The sequence below is a fragment of the Oncorhynchus masou genome, chromosome 29 (genome assembly GCF_036934945.1).
Source record: "Oncorhynchus masou masou isolate Uvic2021 chromosome 29, UVic_Omas_1.1, whole genome shotgun sequence".
Lineage (NCBI taxonomy): Eukaryota > Metazoa > Chordata > Actinopteri > Salmoniformes > Salmonidae > Oncorhynchus > Oncorhynchus masou.
This window is the reverse complement of record NC_088240.1, coordinates 30,453,853-30,474,070: the sequence shown is the minus strand read 5'-3', so window position 1 is coordinate 30,474,070 and position 20,218 is coordinate 30,453,853. Positions and strand designations below refer to the sequence as shown.

Below are 20,218 nucleotides of genomic sequence, written 5' to 3'. Positions count from 1 at the left end.
AGGGCAGTGTTCTGCAAAGCTGCACAGCTGTAGAACCACAGGTAGGTGAGAGGGAGAGAGAGCGTGGAAGCAAATGTGGCCAAAAGCATGTACACCTGCATTGCTGACATATTTTCGTATACTTTCATATTTTTGAATACTTTATCTAAATATGAAATCTCCTCTTATTTGTCGTGCTTGAATTGCCCTGAAATACTGTCGGGAAAAATGTTGTTTTGTTGGGCTACAGAGTGAGGACAGTGATGCCATCTGACTCGAAATCCAAGGTTTATCGTTTATTTTCGGAATGGATTGTCTATGGAACCTCTGCAGACACATCTGTTCCTGTTAATTAACGAATTGCGGCTACGCTGTTGAATGTTGTTCACTAAGTTATCTGCATGTCAAATGTATTAGTTCAGCCCGTGAGCCATTGGTTCGTTTATCTTTAGTCCGTTTGTTAATACTCAGAAGTCTGTCATAAAAATAGGTTAATTGTAATTACAGTACTTTAAATGCGCTTGGTAGTAAACTATTTTCAAAGTTGCTGCTTATTGCTGTCACTTCCCTATTACTTTTCGTGTTTATATTCAACTCTTGGATACTCACTTCCCTATAATATTTCCATTATAGCCTATATTAAGCACCATGAAAGTTGAGAATTTGTTTCTAACTTACACAATCCTCCCTTTATCTGGCATTAATTGGCTTTTGTATAGACAGTGTATCAGTAACAATGCAAAGGGATTTTCCAGCCATTCACAATAGCATTGGGAAACAATCACGGTATCAGTGAACTAAGGGGAAGCATACTGCTCTGCTGACAGCTTCTCTCACAGTCACACAGCGTTGCACATAATAAACACATTGCTTATTTCTGATTTGATTCTATCTAATTCTTATTCAAACCTGGATGTATACACTGTTTTCCATCAGACACCTGTAATGAGACCAGGGTAATGTTTTTAGTCTCCAGTTTGCCCCGAGCAAACAAATATGCTCATCTGGTGTGCATCCTAGACTGCACCCTATTTCCTTTATAGTGTACTACTTTGGACTAGAGCCCTTGTTCAGCAGTTCACTGAAGTCTTTACAGCACCATGCCTTGAACAAATGCCCTGCCCATTCTATTACTATTCATACAAACCCCTACTCGGATGGACGTTAATTCAAGTACTGTCTTAGATTCCTGAGTCCGTCCTTTCAAATGTAAAAAAGGTTTTCATCTTTAATGAACTTATGAGGGCCCTTGACAGTTCTCGGTTGGTGGGTTAACTGAGAAAAGGGTCTCTCTGAGACAAACACACACCAAGCCTTGTGGACAGACGACTATAGTGGTGGTCTATGTAACCATGGTGTCCACATATCTATTATATGGGGGGATGGCAATGTCAAAAGCCATCTGATATCAGCATAAATTATTTCTATTCATTAATATGTCGGATGGGTGGAATGAGTCCTTGGCGCTCATCAAAGTTTTAATGGTGCATATTTAAGCCATATGAATTATTTCTGACGTCGCTAGTCGGCGCATCAATTGAGAGGGGACAACTGAGATAAAAGTTTAATGCAGACAGACCGAGGAACTTGATCGGACCGACCTGCCAGCTGCAGTTAGATATCAGTACCTGGATGGAAAAATGGGAGACCATGAATACGTCCGAAATGGCACCCTATTTCCTGTTAGTGCACTACTTTTGACCAGAGCCCTATTTCAGACGCAGCCCATGCTCAATATAGTCCTGACTGCTGGATGCCAGAGGAGAGCGTGCGTGTCAGAGCCAGAGGAGATAACGAAGACTCTGAAGATACAGTGGATCTGGTGTTGTGTACTATAGGGGAGAGATAAGGCGCATGCAGAGGTTTAGCTCCATTTCAATTGCACACAATCACTTTAGTTTATGTGCAGCTGCCAGCTAATGTTGATGTGAGAATATGATTTAAAAAAAAACACCTTTTTGGGCCCAGAAATAAATGATATGTTGATTGAACTACGTTTTTCATAGGTTCTACATAATAATGAAATGTTATGCCAGTGTTATTTCTCTCAAAGCATATTGAATAGCCAACCCTTGGTATTCAAGGGGACTCCTGCCACAATAGAGACAGATTCATCGTTAGAATGCCCCTGAGTTATTCTGTCAGGAATGCCTCTTGACAATAATAAACATACAGCACCTCACCTATTGATCTGTCGCTTGGCACAGATAAGTTGTTTACATAATCCACGCTTTTACAATGGTGGAATTGTGAGTGAAGTATGCCACTACTTTCTAAGCAACTTGCCAATGCCATACTTTGACTTGGTAAAGATACCAACAGAACTGCTGTAAGGCTGTCTGGCTCTGTCGTACATCCTTCTCATTCCAGTCTAGGGAGTTTGGTTTTTCTTGTTGAGCTTTGTTCAGTGCTGTGGGCCGTTGGAGGGAGAGGGAGAGTGATCTATCCTTTAAAAGTGGGGTTCAGTTTTTATTCATTTGGTAATTGGGTTAGTGGTGAGCAGAAAAACCCCAACTACGTAGCTACCCACATGCCTTTTCAGAGAAAACCTCTCTCTGATGTGTTTGGTGGTATTGGTGCTAGATCTAAAGGTGTGTGTGTGTCAGTGCGTGTGTGTGTGTGTGTGCTACCCACCTTGTTTTGTGGCTTTGCAGACACCTGTCCTTTACTATCAAATGTTTAATATTCTGAACACAAATGCCAAACACAGTCAAGTCCTTCCATCGCCATCCACTGTGTAAATACATTGGAATAATAGCTTGAGCCACAATGACTTGTGAAGGCCCTTCTTTGCCATTCCATCTATCTGGAGATCCTTCAGTTGTTTGTTTGTCCACTGGTGCTGATGATAGATTTCCTCCCTGATGGGACTGTCATGGGGCTTGTTTGGTGTAAGGAGGACAGGTTAGACTGTCTCCAACTCCCTAAACTCTTGGCTCTGCCTCAAATCCATCTCTGTGTGACCAAAGAGCTCTATTTTCATGTCATCCAACAATTGTAAACACCGGCAGTTTGCTAAATGGTATTGGCACTTGGATCGGAACCGGTGCTTTGGTCAGGATGACATGTAAATAGAGCTCTTTTGCCACGCCCACCAGTGGTGGGTTTGGCGTCGAAATGAAAATGCAGGAGCAGAAAAGAACCCCATATCTACTGTAACATACTATGGTGGACCTTTGATGCTATGGGGCTATTTTGCCTCCCCTGGCCTGGGGCATTTGTTAAGGTCAACAGCATCATGAACTTTACCCAGTACCGACATTTTTGCCAAAAACGTGGTTGTCTCTGCCAGGAGGCTGAAGCTTGGCCGCAAGTGTATATTCCAGCAAGACAATAACCCTAACCACACATCAAAATCCACAAAGAAATGGTTAATTGACCACAAAATCAACATTTTGCAATGGCCATCTCAGTCTCCGGACTTAAAACCTGTGGTTTGAATTGAAGAGGGCAGTCCATAAGTACAGAGGGAGGATATCAAGGATGTGGAAGGATTCTGTATGGAGGAATGATGTAGGGGCTCAGACACACCAATAGCTTTTGCTGGCTGAGAGTACTTAGCACCTTTGAACAGTGTGCCGGCCGTAATTTGAGAACTGAGTGAGCATCGATGTAGAATTGCATGAAAATGTTGTGATTCAGGTGTACTGAGGGTGGTACCTAAAATACACTAGATCCACATTCGGTGTGATGTGTGCAAGCCTTAAGATCCTACCCAATGTGGGGAAGGATCTACATTGTAGAAAAAGGCTAATTTCCGTTATTCTCACAAGGTGAGGTATTCAAAACAGGTGTGTCACTTATTTTGACCACTATGTTGTTGAGAGGAAAAAGATATATTGCCCGTTAAACAAAATATATTTCTCTGAGCAATTGTATTAGTATAAAATATAATTTCATACAATATAGCTCAGTATGTTAATAATTTATTTTATACAGTCATTATTGTTCATTATTGCTCATCTTTATCAAGGGTGTTAATAACTTCGGACCCCATTGTATTTCATCTGCTGCTTGTTGACAGTAACAATACTGGTGCCCTTGTAGACAGCTGGTCAGGGCCCTAGATTTCTCATGTGAGGGGGAAAGATAACAGAATGGAAAGTGCCTATTTAGCAGAGTGATAACTGGGACCTGTTGCTTGTTTGATTCATTATTTCACTTGCCATTAAGCAGGAAAAATGAAGGCTGGTTCTGGGATAGTTTGACTATTTTTTATTGTCTCGTTGCCAGCAAAATACAGGGACTTTTCTTCGGCCTTAAGGCAATAAGGAAGTGAGGGTAGAGTGTTGAACGGATGAAAAGTTATTTTTAAAGCTTTATCATCAGACAATCTAGACTAGTGAGAAAAGGGATAGCCTACGTGGGGCTTCTCTCTGGGTGGAGAGGTTGCTCGCACACAGAGAATACATGGATAGAATGTGAATGAATTATTATATGAAGTGTCTCTGGACTCTGACTGGACCCATTCAATCTCTCAGGACCCATGGTGGTCATTGTGTTTGAATGCTGTGTATGTGGCATGGTCTTCAGTGTCTGTCTGTGTGCGTCCTAAATGGCACTCTATTCGCTGTAGTGCACTTTGGCCAGAACCCTATGGATAGGGTGCCATTTGAGACAGATCCTCCGTGTGTAACCTGGTCTCTGCGGTTCACTGCTCTAGCCAGTTGCACCAGCCTGTGAAATCCGATATGGCCGCTCTGCCTCTGGGCCGCATACTGTGTGCAACCCTTAATTAATGCTTGATGCGAGCGAACAGACTCAATTTGTCTGCAGAGTCTTATCGATGTTGTCCTTGTTGTTATTGTTTTCCTCATCCTCCCATCCTTAATGACGTAAAAAGACAGATTGGAGAAGAAAGAGAAGACAATGGCCATTTAAAGTCCAGGAGTTAAAAAAAATATCTCTTTAAGTGCTGAAATTCAGTTGATTGACATTCTGGTCAACAGTTTATGAAGGGATTGTTCTGCCCTGAAATGACCTTGTTATAATCATTGTTACTTGCACACATGTATGTTTGTTATGGTCCTGAAGGGGCACTATAGTGTATGTATCTCATCCTAACCTCAAATGACCACATAAATGATGTATTGTTGATATGCTTTTGTTGTTGGACTAGAGACTATGAATGCGCTCAGCTTTAGTTTTTACATTTCTGACCATTGTCGCACCCCCTTGCTGTCAAAGGAAGTCTAGCTGTAGTTGTACATGAAGCAACGTGAAGGCATGTGCCTGTTCAGCCCTACAAGGCCTCAATGAGGAGGAGAAAGAAAGGGGGAGAGGCAGAAAACGCTCCCACCGTTGATTTGGCCATTGTGGGGGGAGGAACACTATTCCCATTGATGCATGATAGTGAAATGGTGAACCCCCCCCCAAAGCTTTAGGAAAGGGGTCTCTTTGAGAGGAACAGGCGACCCGGAGGACTGTGTTAGGAGATGGGTGTTAGAGGCTTTGTGGTGATGGTGGGAACATTATCCCTGCTCCAGTGATTTAATACCCCTGTGTTCAAGGAGGAGCTCTCTGACTGTGTGTGTTGCGTGAGTGAGAGAGTGTGTGTGTGTGTGTGTGTGTGTGTGTGTGTGTGTGTGTGTGTGTGTGTGTGTGTGTGTGTGTGTGTGTGTGTGTGTGTGTGTGTGTGTGTGTGTGTGTGTGTGTGTAGGCCTCTGAGGCTGTCTCCCCTCACCATAGCCTCTATGAGTCTTTGGTCTTGTGGCCTTTTGCCCAGGGTCAATGTCCCGTAGGAACAGGTCTTTTGTGAAAGTGGAAATGCACTGTCACACAATACAAAACCTTTCCCTTCCTTTTTAGACTTACCTGAGGGGAGAGAAGTCTCTATTCTTGCCTAAGGCTTTGCTCCGACAGGAAATAGCTGTAGGCGTACTGTAGGGCATGGTTCATATAGGAAGACGCCTCTAGCATACATCAACGCAGTCTAGCTAGCAGACCCCAGGACTATCACGTCTGGCTTTTCACTTTTTATATTTTTGTAGCACTGTTGAATATTAACATTTTCTATCATTTTTTAATTTAATTTACAGTCACCTGTGTTTTGGCCTCTTCCTCTTCCCAGTCCAATAACACAGAGGGGTTGTAAAGTGAACCAAACAAATTTGCCCATGAACTGTCTTTGATTAGCTGTCTCGAGTGGGACATACTGTATATTGGTCTCATTAGTGTTAGAGACTGACAGTCCTGTTGTCCTCAGCATGACTAGAGAACAGCCAGTGGCTAACAGTGTGTGTGTGTGTTTTTTAGTGTGTTTGTCCATGTGTGTTTGTGTTTGTGGCATGGCTAGAGAGCTGCCAGAGCCATTGGTGACATCCTCTCCCCCTGGTCAGTAACTCTTCAACACAATCAGATAATCAACAGTAAGGGTGTCTCCTACATGGCTCCCTATTCCCTATATAGTGCAGACCTTTGACCAGGACCCGGAATACTGTAATACTGTAATTAACAGTTGATTATAGTAACACTGGTGAAAATAGTGCACTATACAGGTAATAGGGTGCCATTTGGGATTCAACCTAAGCATCCAGCCTTTTCTCTTTTTCCCTCTCGGCTCTCTTCGTGTTCTCATGTCTATTTTGCCATATCTCATCAGCACGTTCAAATAGAGCAGTGGGTCAGCCCGCAAGTGATTTTGGTATTAAAAAAAAGACTGTAATGTCACCAGGAATTCAGCTTAAAATATTTTTTATGTAGGTAATCTGATCACAAGTGTGACGGTTCTCACTTCGTCACCATCTTGTGTAAGTCATCACAGATACAAAGGTGCTATTTAATTGTTTATTGAGCACCGGTGTGTGTAATGCACAGCTGTATGCGCAAAGTGTTTGTTGCTTGGGGCAGACACACAGCAAGCTGGCACAGAAGCAAAAAACAACACATTTTAGCAATATCTTGGCCATTATTACACTGATCACCTAATATTGTTAAGAATCCTAATTCTGTTCTCTGTATGTGAATACCTGTTCTCTAACAGCGGTTGAAGTTCAGAAATTGAGATGTGTACTTACTGTAACTTGATGTAGGCCTCATCCTGGGAGTAAAGGAAGTGAAGGCGCATTCAGACCCTTTTTTTGAATGGGTTCCCGCCACTGTACAAAGCCATTCACCTGTGCTTGAAAATAAAATTAAAACTAGTTGTAAACTGTCTACCATCTTCCTGTCCAGTCCTTTGGACTCTAGCTGGTCAGCCTCCTTACGCCAAGTATTCCCACAAATACAGAGAGACATATGTGATTGTGTCTCAATGTAATCAAGGTATGAAAATATGTTATTTTCAATAATTGGGCTTAATTGCTGTCATTTGCAGTGTACAAATTATTATGATCTGGCCCCCCATAATTGGCCACCAGCTGAATCTAGTTACCTACCCCTGAAATAGAGGGTCTTAAAACTTCTTAGGGCTAGGCCCCCTTTTTTTCCCATTTCCGCCTGAATGACGTGTCCAAAGTAAACTGCCTGTTGCTCAGGCCCTGAAGCCAGGATATGCATATAATTGGTACCATTGAAAAGAAAACATTTTGAAGTTCGTAGAAATTTAAAAATATTGTAGGAGAATATAACACAATAAATATGGTAGGGGATAATCCAAAGAAAAACCATACGTAATTTTCATTTTTTTGAGAGACTCTTACAATGGCAAGTATAAGGTCATAAGGAAAATTTGCTCCCTGGTTGCAATTTCTATGGCTTCCACAGGGTGTCAGCAGTAGATGTCCAATGTATCAGGCTTGTAAATTCAAAAACTAATAAGAATTAACAATTTTAGTGGAAGGACACAGTCGTGGAAATTCGGCATGAAGACAGGGCACCTGCTAAAATCGGTTTCATATTGAACATACTTCTTTCTGTAAGAAATAATATAGTTTGATTACATTTTAGGGTATATGATGGGTATATAGAAACTTATTTTGACTTGTTGAAACAAAGTTTACAGGTAGAATTTCGGAATCCTTTCTCATGTTGAACGAGTGGATTACTCAAATCAATGGCGCCAACTAAACTGACTTTTGGGGATATAAAGAAGGATTCTATCTAACAAAACAACACAACATTGTCAGGACCCGGTTACGAACCTGGGTCTCCGGAGTGAGAAACAGTCACTTAACCAACTGAGCCACGAATAGTCAGCAGAACCCAGAAGATGAGGCAGACACAGCAGTACTTAAGACGGTGTATTTAATAAAGTAAAAAGGAGAAGTCCTTCAATACAAAAATGGCAAATCCAAAAGGTGGTAGGAATAGCACAAAAAAAGCCTCAAGAGATACTCAAAAACAAAAACAGAATTCCACAAGAGCATCCACCGGAATCGACAAGAATACACAGAACACTAGGGCTGGGTGCTAACATACAAACACAGAGCACAGAACTGAGGGAAACTAAGGGTTTAAATACAATCAGGGTAAACGAGGCACAGGTGCAAATAATAATGGGGAACAAGGGAAAAAACACAAGGTCAAAAAGCACAATGGGGGCATCTAGTGACCAAAACCCGGAACAACCCTGGCCAAATCCTGACAGAATCCCCCCCCTAGGAACGGCTCCTGACGTTCCTACCAGCTCTCTCAGGGTGGAGGGCCCTGAACTGACGAATGAGGTCAGGGTCCAGGATGTCTTTGGCAGGAACCCAGGAGCGCTCCTCGGGACCGTAGCCTTCCCAGTCCACCAGATACTGCCAGGACCGCTGCACCCGGCGGGAATCCAGTATCCGATGGACGGTATAAGCCGGCTGGCCTCCAATGACATGAGGCGGAGGGGGAGGTCTGTCTGCCGGGACAAGGGGAGAAAAACAACAGGTTTTAACAATGAAATGTGAAATGTGGGATTAATCTTAAGGGATCTGGGTAAGTGTAGGCGATAAGAAACTGGGTTAACTCTCCTGGCAACCTTGAAGGGACCGATGTATTTTTGGGACAGCTTGCGAGACTCCACCCGTAGAGGTAAGTCTCTTGTGGAGAGCCAGACTCTCTGGCCGGGGCGCAGGGTAGGCCCGGGACGGCGACGTCTGTTGGCTTGTTGTTGGTACCTCTGTGAGGAACGCATAAGATTAAGACGGGTCTTCCTCCACATAAGCCGACAGCGTCTGACGAACTTCAAGGCTGAAGGCACTCTGACTTCTGCCTCCTGGTCCGGGAACAATGGAGGAGCATAGCCAAACTGACACTCGTGCGGGGACATACCAGTGGAGGAGGAGCGCAAGGTGTTGTGCGCGTATTCGGCCCAAACAATAAAGGATGACCATGTGGACGGGTTGTCACGAGTCATACATCGGAGGGTGGTTTCCAGCTCTTGATTCATCCTCTGTTTGGCCGTTGGACTCCGGATGGTACCCTGAAGATAGACTGGCAGAAGCCCCCATGAGTTGGCAGAAGGCCTTCCAAAACCTTGAGGCGAACTGGGGACCTCTGTCAGAAACCATATCTTGAGGAATGCCGAAGACTCGGAACACATGATTAATTACCAACTCAGCCGTTTCCTTGGCAGAAGGTAACTTAGTCAGAGGGACAAACCTGTCCGCCTTTGAAAACCTGTCGATTATGACTAGGATAGTAGTATTGCCATGGGATGGAGGAAGTCCAGTAATAAAGTCCAATGAGATATGGGACCAGGGTCTGTGGGGAACAGGTAAAGGGTGAAGGAGTCCTTGAGGGCGGAGGTGAGAAGATTTGCCCTGGCAGCACACAGGACAGGCATTGACGAAAGTGGCAACGTCTTCTCTTATGGTAGGCCACCAGAACTTACGCTGGATGAACTCCAAGGTGCGACCTACGCCCGGATGACAGGTGAGGCGAGAGGAGTGCCCCCACAGAAGGACCTGAGTCCTCACTGCCTTGGGGACAAACAACCGATTGGCAGGACCTCCTTTCGGGTCCGGTTCGCTAGCTTGAGCACGTCTCACGGTATCCTCAACTTGCCACGAGATCGGAGCCACAATCTTAGCAGCAGGAAGGACAGGCATGTCCGTGTCATCTCGAATGGCAGGAGCGTAGACTCGGGACAGGGCATCCGGTTTGAGATTCTTCGACCCGGGCCGATAGGTGAGGATAAACTGGAATCGATTGAAGAAAAGAGACCATCTAGCTTGTCTAGAGTTCAACCGCTTCGCCTGCTGGATATACTCCAGATTTTTGTGGTCCGTAAGCACTTGAAACGGGTGAGAAGCCCCCTCGAGCCAGTGTCTCCATTCCTTCAATGCCATCTTAACCGCTAGGAGTTCACGATCCCCCACATCGTAGTTCCTCTCAGTCGGGGTAAGCCGGTGTGAGAAGAAAGCGCACGGATGAAGCTTCTTGTCTTCACCCCTCTGAGACAGGACAGCTCCAACACCAACCTCTGATGCGTCTACCTCCACCACAAATGGTTCATCCATAGTCGGTAGTATCAGGATGGGAGCAGAGAGAACGCGCTGCTTGAGTCCTTGGAAGGCCGTCTCAGCTTCTCTTCCCCACAAAAACCTTGCATTGCCACCCTTGGTTAAAGCTGAGAGAGGGCTGCCACCAAGCTGAAGTTCTTGATGAACTTGCGGTAAAAGTTTGTGAAGCCCAGGAAACGCTGAACTTCCTTAACGGATTTGGGGGTGGGCCAATCCGCTACCGCCCCTACCTTCCTGGGGTCCATTTGGACTCGACCGGGTTCCACTACAAATCCCAGGAATTGTACTCGGGATGAATGGAATTCACATTTTTCCAGCTTAACGTACAGATGGCTGTCCAGGAGGCGTTTGAGTACTTGTCTGACATGCTTAGTGTGTTCTTGAAGGGAGCTCGAAAAGATGAGGATGTCATCCAAGTAAACGAACACAAATATGTTAAGCATATCCCTAAGCACATCGTTTATGAGCGCTTGGAACACCGCTGGGGCGTTGGTCAGGCCGAAGGGCATCACCAAGTATTCATAGTGACCAGTAGGCGTGTTGAAAGCGGTCTTCCACTCGTCACCAGGTCTGATCCGCACAAGATGGTATGCGTTCCGCAGGTCAAGCTTAGTGAAAACAACTGCTTCCTGGAGCAGCTCGAAAGCTGTGGCCATAAGGGGTAGCGGGTAACGGTTACGGACGGTTATGGCATTGAGTCCCCGGTAGTCGATGCAAGGACGTAATCCACCGTCTTTCTTGGCCACAAAGAAAAACCCTGCTCCCGCCGGGGAGTGGATGGACGCATGAGGCCTGCTTCCAGAGCGTCCTTGATGTAGGTATCCATAGCAGCTCGTTCGGGTGGAGATAGGGAAAAGATCCGACCCCTGGGGGGCAAGTGCCCGGAAACAGGTCGATGGGGCAATCGTAAGGTCTATGGGGTGGTAGCATGGTGGCCCTCTGTTTGCTAAACACCAGTTTGAGGTCATGGTAACACTCGGGAACTCGGGTCAGGTCGATGGATTCTAAAGACTCGGGAGTAGAACTCGGGAATTCTGGAAAATACAAGTAGCTTGGCACGTAGGACCCCACTGCTTGATAGTGCCCACAGACCAGTCGATGTGAGGGTTATGGCTGTGAAGCCAGGGGTATCCAAGGACGAGAGGGAACTCGGAACAGGAGATCAAATGAAAGTTCATCAATTCCTGGTGTTGTGAAACTGAAAGTCGCAAGGAGGTAGTGACATGAGTGACAAGTCCAGATCCCAAAGGGCTTCCATCCAATGTAGTGACCCTCATGGGTTCACTTAGAGGTTCAGAGGGAACGCCATTCTCCTTCGCCCAGACACCATCCATGAAGTTACCTGCGGCTCCAGAGTCTACCAAGGCTTGAAGGTGAAGCTTGTGGTTGTCCCAGGAGAGGGTGACTGGAATGAGCAGACGGGAGTTGGACGGATGGGAGGAGGTTATGTTTCCCGTTACAGTTCCCCCGGTCTGTACGGGACAGAGCGTTTCCCTGGAGCCCGGGACACGTGGAACGGAAATGGCCCGGTTTGCCGCAATATAGACAGCGTCGCTCCTCATCCGGCGGTCTCTCTCAGCCTGGGAGATGCGTCCAATCTGCATGGGTTCCGATGGAGCCAGTGAGGATAAAGGTGGGGACTCGGAGCTGGGACTGATAGGGGCTAGAGGTCTACGGTTGAGTTCTCTCTCTCTCAGACGCTGGTCAATGCGTGAGGCCAACTTGATCAGGGACTCGAGATTGTCCGGTGGTTCCCGAGTGGCCAGTTCATCTTGGATAGTGTCGGAAAGGCCTTTCAGAAAGCACACCGTGAGCGCCTCGTTGTTCCAGCCACTTGCTGCTGCCACCGTGCGGAACTGGATGGCATCTGAGTCCGTCACGCTGCGCCAACCTTGGTGGAGAGTCAGGAGCTGTTTGGCTGAGTCAGAACCACTGCTTGGGCCTTGAAACACTTGTTTGAATTCCTCAGCAAAGGCAGAGTAGCTGGCACAGCAGGAACTATGGGCATCCCACACAGCAGTAGCCCAGGCCAGGGCTTTTAAATACCGACAGCAGGGTGATGATATAAAAAGCGATCTTAGACCAGTCGGTGGGGAAGATTTTCAAAAGACGAGGGTGCCGGTAGAAATAGCTATTTTGTTTATTATTTATCAAAGAAACAATATACAGGCAGTGGTGGAAAAAACGTATTGAATGGTCATACTCAAGTTAAAGGAGAGAGAACATTGGGTGAGAAACCCTTTACAAGCACTTGGATCACCTGAGAACCGTTGGGGTCTGGCCCAGGTGGAAGACGAGGTTCCGCCAAGGGGGTTAACTGCCATGGGTACGTGAATCTGAGGTACTGGGACGGGAACTGTTGCCGGGGTAAGACGATCAGAATATTTGAAAATATATTTTAATTGATTCAATGGAAGTTACAGATGGTGTTTATCTCCGACAGAAGATGAGAATGTCTAGCCATTAAGGCCTCTTGCTGAACCAGAAAATAATGGCGCTCTCAAGCTTAGCCTTTTCTTAACAACACTGTCATCTCAGATTTTCAAAATATGCTTTTCAACCATTGAAAGATCTTCTCTTTTGTGCGTTTTCACAAAAACAAGATAAAAATAAATAAAATAATTTACCTTTGAAGAGCGTGAGGAGACTCTCAGGCAAAACCAAGATGAGATGGCATCCAGGCTAAAAAAAACAGAAAATGACAAGGATTTTAATATCGAGGCTCTGTTTGTCAATGATCTCCTTATATATCGCTGTGAAATTCCATGCAAGAGGAATGAATCAACCCTCTCTTATGTCATTTCCCCTAAGGTGTCTGCAGGCACCTTGGGGAAACGACAGAAAGGGCAGACTCATTCCTCTCGCATTCACAGCCATATAAGGAGACAATGGCTACCCATTTGAAAATAAAAAAAATGTGCTAGAAATTAATGCATTTTGAACCAAATCGCATTCACCAAGCTGTCGGTGGATCAAGCATTTTTACATTGTTGTTTATTAAGTACAAAAACCAGATAACCAAATAAATAAAATAATTTACCTTTGAAGAGCTTCGGATTTTTCAAAACGGAGCCTCAAAAATCCTGCTCATTTCCTGGATGCCGTTTCATCTTGGTTTTGCCTGTAGCTCACGTTCTAGGGCACGCACAGAAAATATCTTTGCAGTTCTGGAAACGTCAGAGTGTTTTCTTTCCAAAGCTACCAATTATATGAATAGTCGAGCATCTTTTTGTGACAAAATATTGCACTTAAAACGGGAACGTCTCTTTATCCAAAAATGATATAACGCCCCTAGAGTTTCAAGAGGTTAATAAAGAATGAATACTGAAACAAAAACAATACATTACAAACGAACAGTCCTGAACGGTGCAACAAAACACAGAACAGAAAATAAACACCCACGAAACACAGGTGGAAAAAGGCTACCTAAGAATGATTCTCAATCAGAGACAACTAACGACACCTGCCTCTGATTGAGAACCATACCAGGCCAAACTCAAAAACCAACATAGAAAAACAAACATAGACAACCCACCCAACTCACCCCCTGACCATACTAAAACAAAGACCGAAATAAAATAACTAAGGTCAGAATGTGACAATAAGTGTTTGAATTGGACCATTTTCCTCTCCTGCTAGCATTTGACATGTAAACAGTACTTTTGGGTGTCAAGGAAAATATATAGAGTAAAAAGTACATAATTTTCTTTAGGAATGTAGTGGAGTAAAAGTAGTCAAAAATATAAATAGAATAGTAAAGTACAGATAGCCCAAAAAATGACTTAAGTAGTACATTAAAGTATTTTTACTTAAGTACTTTACACCACTGGATACAGTATGTGTCCCAAATTGCACCCTATTCCCTATATAGTGTCCGACTTTTGACCAGAGCACTATGGGCCCAGGTCAAAAGTAGTGCACTATAAAGGGAAAATGGTGACATTTGGACCTGATACAGTAGAACCAACTGCACTCAGCAGCCATGCGTTCAGGGGAATAATTCTCTTGTCTCTAAATGACCTTTTGTTTGGCAGTTGAGAGGAATCCATTAGTCTGATGCCAAAACCCCAAGTTATCCTCCACACTCCCAAAAAGGGTCTCTTACCAGGGCTCTGAGTAGCTGGATACCAAGCAGCACTCTGGTTATGGTGAGCGGATGCAATGTGGGTACAGTGACAGTTCAGTGGTCAGACACAATGGGTGACATTTCGACAGCCGGAAAAAGACAGACAGAGCTATTGTCAAACCAGATAAGAACACTTCCAATACAACAGCACTGACTCAGCACCACAAGGCATTCTGAAAGCTGTTTCGATGCTCGCCTTGCTTTTTTGCGTTCTTAAAATGGGGACCGAATGTGTTTCATGGTTTGTATGGTTGAGAGGTGTCTTAAGTCCTCAGCCTCAAACCATACAGTTCTGGGAGGCATGGTCTCATCCAGGCTAAATAACAGCACACAAGAGGCTCTGAATGTTTTCTCAAGAGGTAAACACTATGAAAGGCAGCATAAAGTGTCATGTATATTAACATTTGTCCTTGCAGCTTTTATAAATTAAAGCTGCAATATGTAACTTTTTGAACAACCTGACCAAATTCACATAGAAATGTGAGTTATAGATCTGTCATAGATCTGATCTTCTCATTGTAAGCAAGTATAGGAAGCAGTGGATATGTTTTATGTGCGCTATTTCTATTCTTCCCATTAAGTTTAGTTTACTTTCAGTTTTGTACATCAGCTTTAAACAGATTAAAATAAAATATATTTGGTAATTGAAAGGATATTTCACAGTGGTTTAGATGGTACAATGATCTTCTACACTATACATTGCTTGTTATGTCACACAAACTGAAATTAGGCGAACTATTCGAATTTTGGTAACCAGGAAATGGCAGAGCAATTTCTACATATTGCGCCTTTAAATGCAGAAATACTTTGTGAGCTAAACCAAACCACTTCTCTCCTTGTCACTGGCTTGATTTGCGTCAGTTTGGCACTTGTTTCTATGGCAATCAGTAGTTTTGTGCGGGGGCACTGATGTTCCTCCCAGACACATTTAGACAGAGGAGAGGGTTGACAGTGATTAATGTCCAGGGTGTGTGTGTATGTGTGTGTGTCCAGTCAGAACCAGCCCGCAAGAAATCAAATGCCATCCTAGTCATTCTGTTTCTATAGCCTCCACTACCTCCTACAGTGGGACTCACAGTTTAGTAACCAAACACTTTGTTTATAACCAACTTGATAAATTGTCTTTCTCATAGCTACAACCCACTTGTTTATGGCCAATTTCGAGCCACACTGAATTTGTACAATACTGGAAAGAAATACTCATCTCTGTGGTGTCTTGGACAAACCTTTCCCATTATTTCCTCCTAGCCATGTCGTTGATTACGATACCCACCCAGCCCCATCCTCTCCCCTCTTTTCATTTTTCCATCCCGAGACATCAAAGAGGTGTTAGCGTTTTCAGATGACACGAGGGCCAGTCAACTCTGAGATGTGGTGCAGTACGGCATGGTGCCATGGTTAGCGTGCAATCCATTAATGAGGCAAACGACTCTGATAAAAGACTGCAGGCAAGACGTCTGCATGACACAGATAAGGACCAACCCCTGTTTCCAGTCACTGTTTCCTCATATGATTCCAGGAACACTGTACAGTACTGTCAATATCTACCTGGGATATTTAGCTCCGAGGTGTTGGAATAATGTCAGTGTTCGTACTGTATGTGCCTTTCCATAATCATAGCCTTTCCCAAATGGCACCCTATTTCCTATGGGCCCTTGTCAAAAGTAGCGAACTATATAGGTGCCATTTGGGACACAACCATAATATTAATGGGAGAAACCATTAACCAGGATCCCCTATACATCTCCTATAGCTAATCCTTTTACAGTTTTTCTCAGTCGCTTTGGTGCATTTTTCACATCATCCTTAACATGTGCAAAATAATAAGTGCATTTCTCAGAACAATTTGTACAAACTGCAACATACAATAGATATGTTTCTAAAGCTAGTCAGTCACTAAAAATCCTTAGTATATCTCTCAAAAGTAAATATTAATGCCAATGATCATGTCAGTGTCATCAGAATGATAAGTCATTGAGTCATTGTTCACGAACAAGGAAGTCAAAATGTTTAGGCATGCTGTCAATGTAACTGTGTACTTTGACAGTATTACCCTGGTGTAAACTTAGGCTACAGTTTGGATAACAGTTACTGTATTGAAAATGCACAAGGCTGCACTTCTATGGCATATATATATAAAGTGGCTGTTCCACTGGATGTCAGAAGGTGAATTCACCAATTTGTAAGTCGCTCTGGATAAGAGCGTCTGCTAAATGACTTAAATGTAAATGTAAATATATCCATTTCAACAGTACTATTTACATATTACTGTATGTGGGTTATTGAAAGAGACTGGACAACCCAAGGGGCACAAAGGAAAAAAATAAATTAGAAAGAAACATAGGAAACCACCCCTAAGGCACAACTTTGCCCACACATCCAGACGTTCCTGTCTGTTGGCCCACATATTCTCATCCACATCACACCGGATATTTTCCTTTCCAATGCGTGGAAAGAATCTTTTGGAATGCCTTATCCATCCTCTGCAGGCGTCTACTGTGATGTCCTCACATGCTGCATCCATTGCAGCCAGCAGGGTCATCTGTGTGTGTGGCTGACTATCGTACACCTTCCACCTCCATGCTGAAAAGAACTCCTCAATTGGGTTAAGGAACGGTGAATAAGGTGGGAGGAATTCTATGAGCATCCTCGGGTGGGTCACAAACCATTGCCTTATGTTGTTTGATCGATGGAAACTCACATTATCACAAATGACCACATGCTTTGGCAAATCCTCTCTAAACAGACCCCTCTCATCATTAGGGATGAGAGCCCTGTAGAGAGTCTCTAAAACGTTGAGTAGATGCTGGGTGTTGTATGGCCCTATAAGGGGAATATGGGTTAGGACACCATGCTCCGAAATAGCAGCACACATAGTGATATTTCCTCCCCGTTGGCCTGGCAAATCCACAGTAGCTCTGTGACCGATGATATTCCAACCCCGCTTTCTGCATTTGGTCAGGTTGAAGCCAGCCTCATCCACGTATACAAAGTTGTGAGAGGGTTCACTTGATTCCAACTCCATTATACGCTATATCCCAGAACACACACTTGAATTTGTTTTGGTAAGGAAGTGTGACATAAAATGTACATATATTGCATGTTCCTTCCACAGCAATGGAAATGTGTGCAGTTTATTCTTACTGTACTATGTATCACTATAAAATGTTGCTGTAAAGTAGTTACATAGATATATGTTTTACCTGTACATACTGGTACCGTAGCTCTTTAACTCTGTCCTCATTCCTTTGGAACGGTACAGCTTCAGTTTCATACTCATCTGGTTTCTATGCAGCACCCTGTCGATAGTTGAGATGCTAAACGTATGGATGTTTTCAAAGACATCGTTGTCTTCTATAATGGTCCTTTGTATTTCCCTGAGTCTTATGGCATTGTTTGCTCGGACCATGGTGCAAATAGCCTCCTCTTGTTGAGGTGTGAAAAGGCGTCCTCTGCCACCGGTTTGAGGTAATCTTGCAGTCCTATGGAGGGAACAATGCAGTGATGCATCGCACACTTTCACATAGACAAAAACTATGCGAACATACATTTTACTGCAAAACATACAGGTAAGTGCATGTAAGGTGCAGTATGTATCTGTATAGAGTATATTTCTGTATGCTGTGAAATACAAGTGGACTACTGTAATATGAAGCATTGTAGGAAGTATACAGTATACTGCTTATATACAGTAACAGTGCACTGTACATTGGTGGACATACCTGTTCTCTCTTCGAAACGTTTGAACTATTGAGAACACGGTTGATCTCCCAATATTCGGCTGCACCCTTCGACCCGCCTCAGCCACTGTAAGGCCATGATTGACAACATGGTCTACAATAGTGTCCCCTATGTCATCAGATATGAGCCAATGTCCTCTTCTGCCTCTTCCTCTGTTTTGCCTTCCACCACGCATACTTGCTCCTCTTCTTTCTCCTCTTGGCTGTTGACCCTGTTCGTTTCCTGGTCCATCCATTATTGGAAAATTGCAACTCTGTGTTGTGGTCTGTCTATATATGCTTGCCAATTGATTCTTCATGAGATGCACCTTTGAGCAATTTAAACAACTGGTTGATTGTTGGTTGAACTAAAACTTTACATTCCTTCATGAGTGAGGGTCAATTTCACCTGCACAATTCATCAATTCACGTTTTTGTACAAAAGGTCTGATAGAAATGTGTAAAAGTATGCTTGACAGTTTATGACAAACAGTTCAACAATTTTGCATGTAATGGCTTATGCAAGGAACTAATGCCTAGATATTTTGAGGGGTAAGACTATTCAACAGAGAACCATTTACTATATTTTGATCAACATGACATGAGCAATTGATAATGTGGAAAAAAGGAATAAGAAATTGCTTTAATGATGTGCACAAGTGACTAGATGATTTGGAATTTGTACAAGTAGTATCAAGAATTGCACTTTTGATCTAAGAAATGCACCAAAGCGACTGAGAAAAACTGTAACATATGGATTAGCCTGACCTCAGCTCCATGTTAATGTGAAGGGAAACCTGCTTTCCTTTCATGTTCTGACTGTGGCCAACCAGGCTGGGATTCCAGGAACATTTAAATCCCTTTGAGGGTCTTTACTTTGGGAAAGGTTTCCTCTATATTTCTCTCCCTCATCCCCCCCTCCATTGCTCCCTCTCCTTTATCCCTGGAGAAAAGAGCACCTGTTGGGCTGGTGTGTGTGTATGTGTTTGGTTAAGCATCATGGTCATAGGAGAAAGGCCTCCATCTTTGGATGACTTTCACACCTGGCTTCTCTCCCCTCCTCCCCTGTGGCCTGGAGCAGACTGGGGCAGACTGGGGGAGACTGGAGGAGACTGGGGCAGACTGGGGGAGACTGGGGCAGACTGGGGGAGACTGGGGGAGACTTGGGTGGCGAGCGACAGACAGACAGACAGACAGACAGACAGACAGACCTCCCTGACCCTGGCAGGGAAGCACAACACTCCCTCCAAACAGAGTGTAAGTCAGGCTGGGCTAAATGTTTTATGTCTCCAAGTAAATATGTCTGCTGCCAGGCCTCCCCTCCTCACAACTGAGTCCAATGCCTTGGCTTGGACAAGGGCCCCATTGAAGGCTTCCCAAGTGGAGGGTGTTTACAGTGTTAGAGGTTTAATTTAAGGGGAGCAGAGAGAGGACAAGTGGTGGTTGGTTGGGCTAGATGAGGGGGACACGTTTGCAAACTTGTCAAACACATTGCAGCAGAAATTGCCTCCTGGACAGACCTGGTTGGATCTTTATCTTTTCATGTGACAACACTGAAGAAATGACACTTTGCTACAATGTAAAGACAGTGTAACAGTGTAAATTTGCTGTCCCCTCAAAATAACTCAACACACAGCCATTAATGTCTAAACCGCTGGCAACAAAATTTAGTACACCCCTAAGTGAAAATGTCTAAATTGGGCCCAAAGTGTCAATATTTTGTGTGGCCACCATCATTTTCCAGCACTGCCCCTCTTGGGCATGGAGTTCACCAGAGCTTCACAGGTTGCCACTGGAGTCCTCTTCAACTCCTCCATGACGACATCACGGAGCTGGTGGATGTTAGAGACCTTGCACTCCTCCACCTTCCGTTTGAGGATGCCCCACAGATGCTCAATAGGGTTTAGGTCGGGAGACATGCTTGGCCAGTCCATCACCTTTACCCTCAGCTTCTTTAGCAAGGCAGTGGTCGTCTTGGAGGTGTGTTTGGGGTCGTTATCATGTTGGAATACTGC

General features: G+C 44.2%; 1 protein-coding gene across 4 annotated transcripts in view; it reads left to right on the top strand.

Moving 5' to 3' along the window:
• Positions 1–20,218, top strand: part of sema5ba (sema domain, seven thrombospondin repeats (type 1 and type 1-like), transmembrane domain (TM) and short cytoplasmic domain, (semaphorin) 5Ba) — a 200,155-nt gene that overhangs the window by 1,477 nt on the left and 178,460 nt on the right. The gene's annotated exons all lie outside the window — the stretch shown is intronic.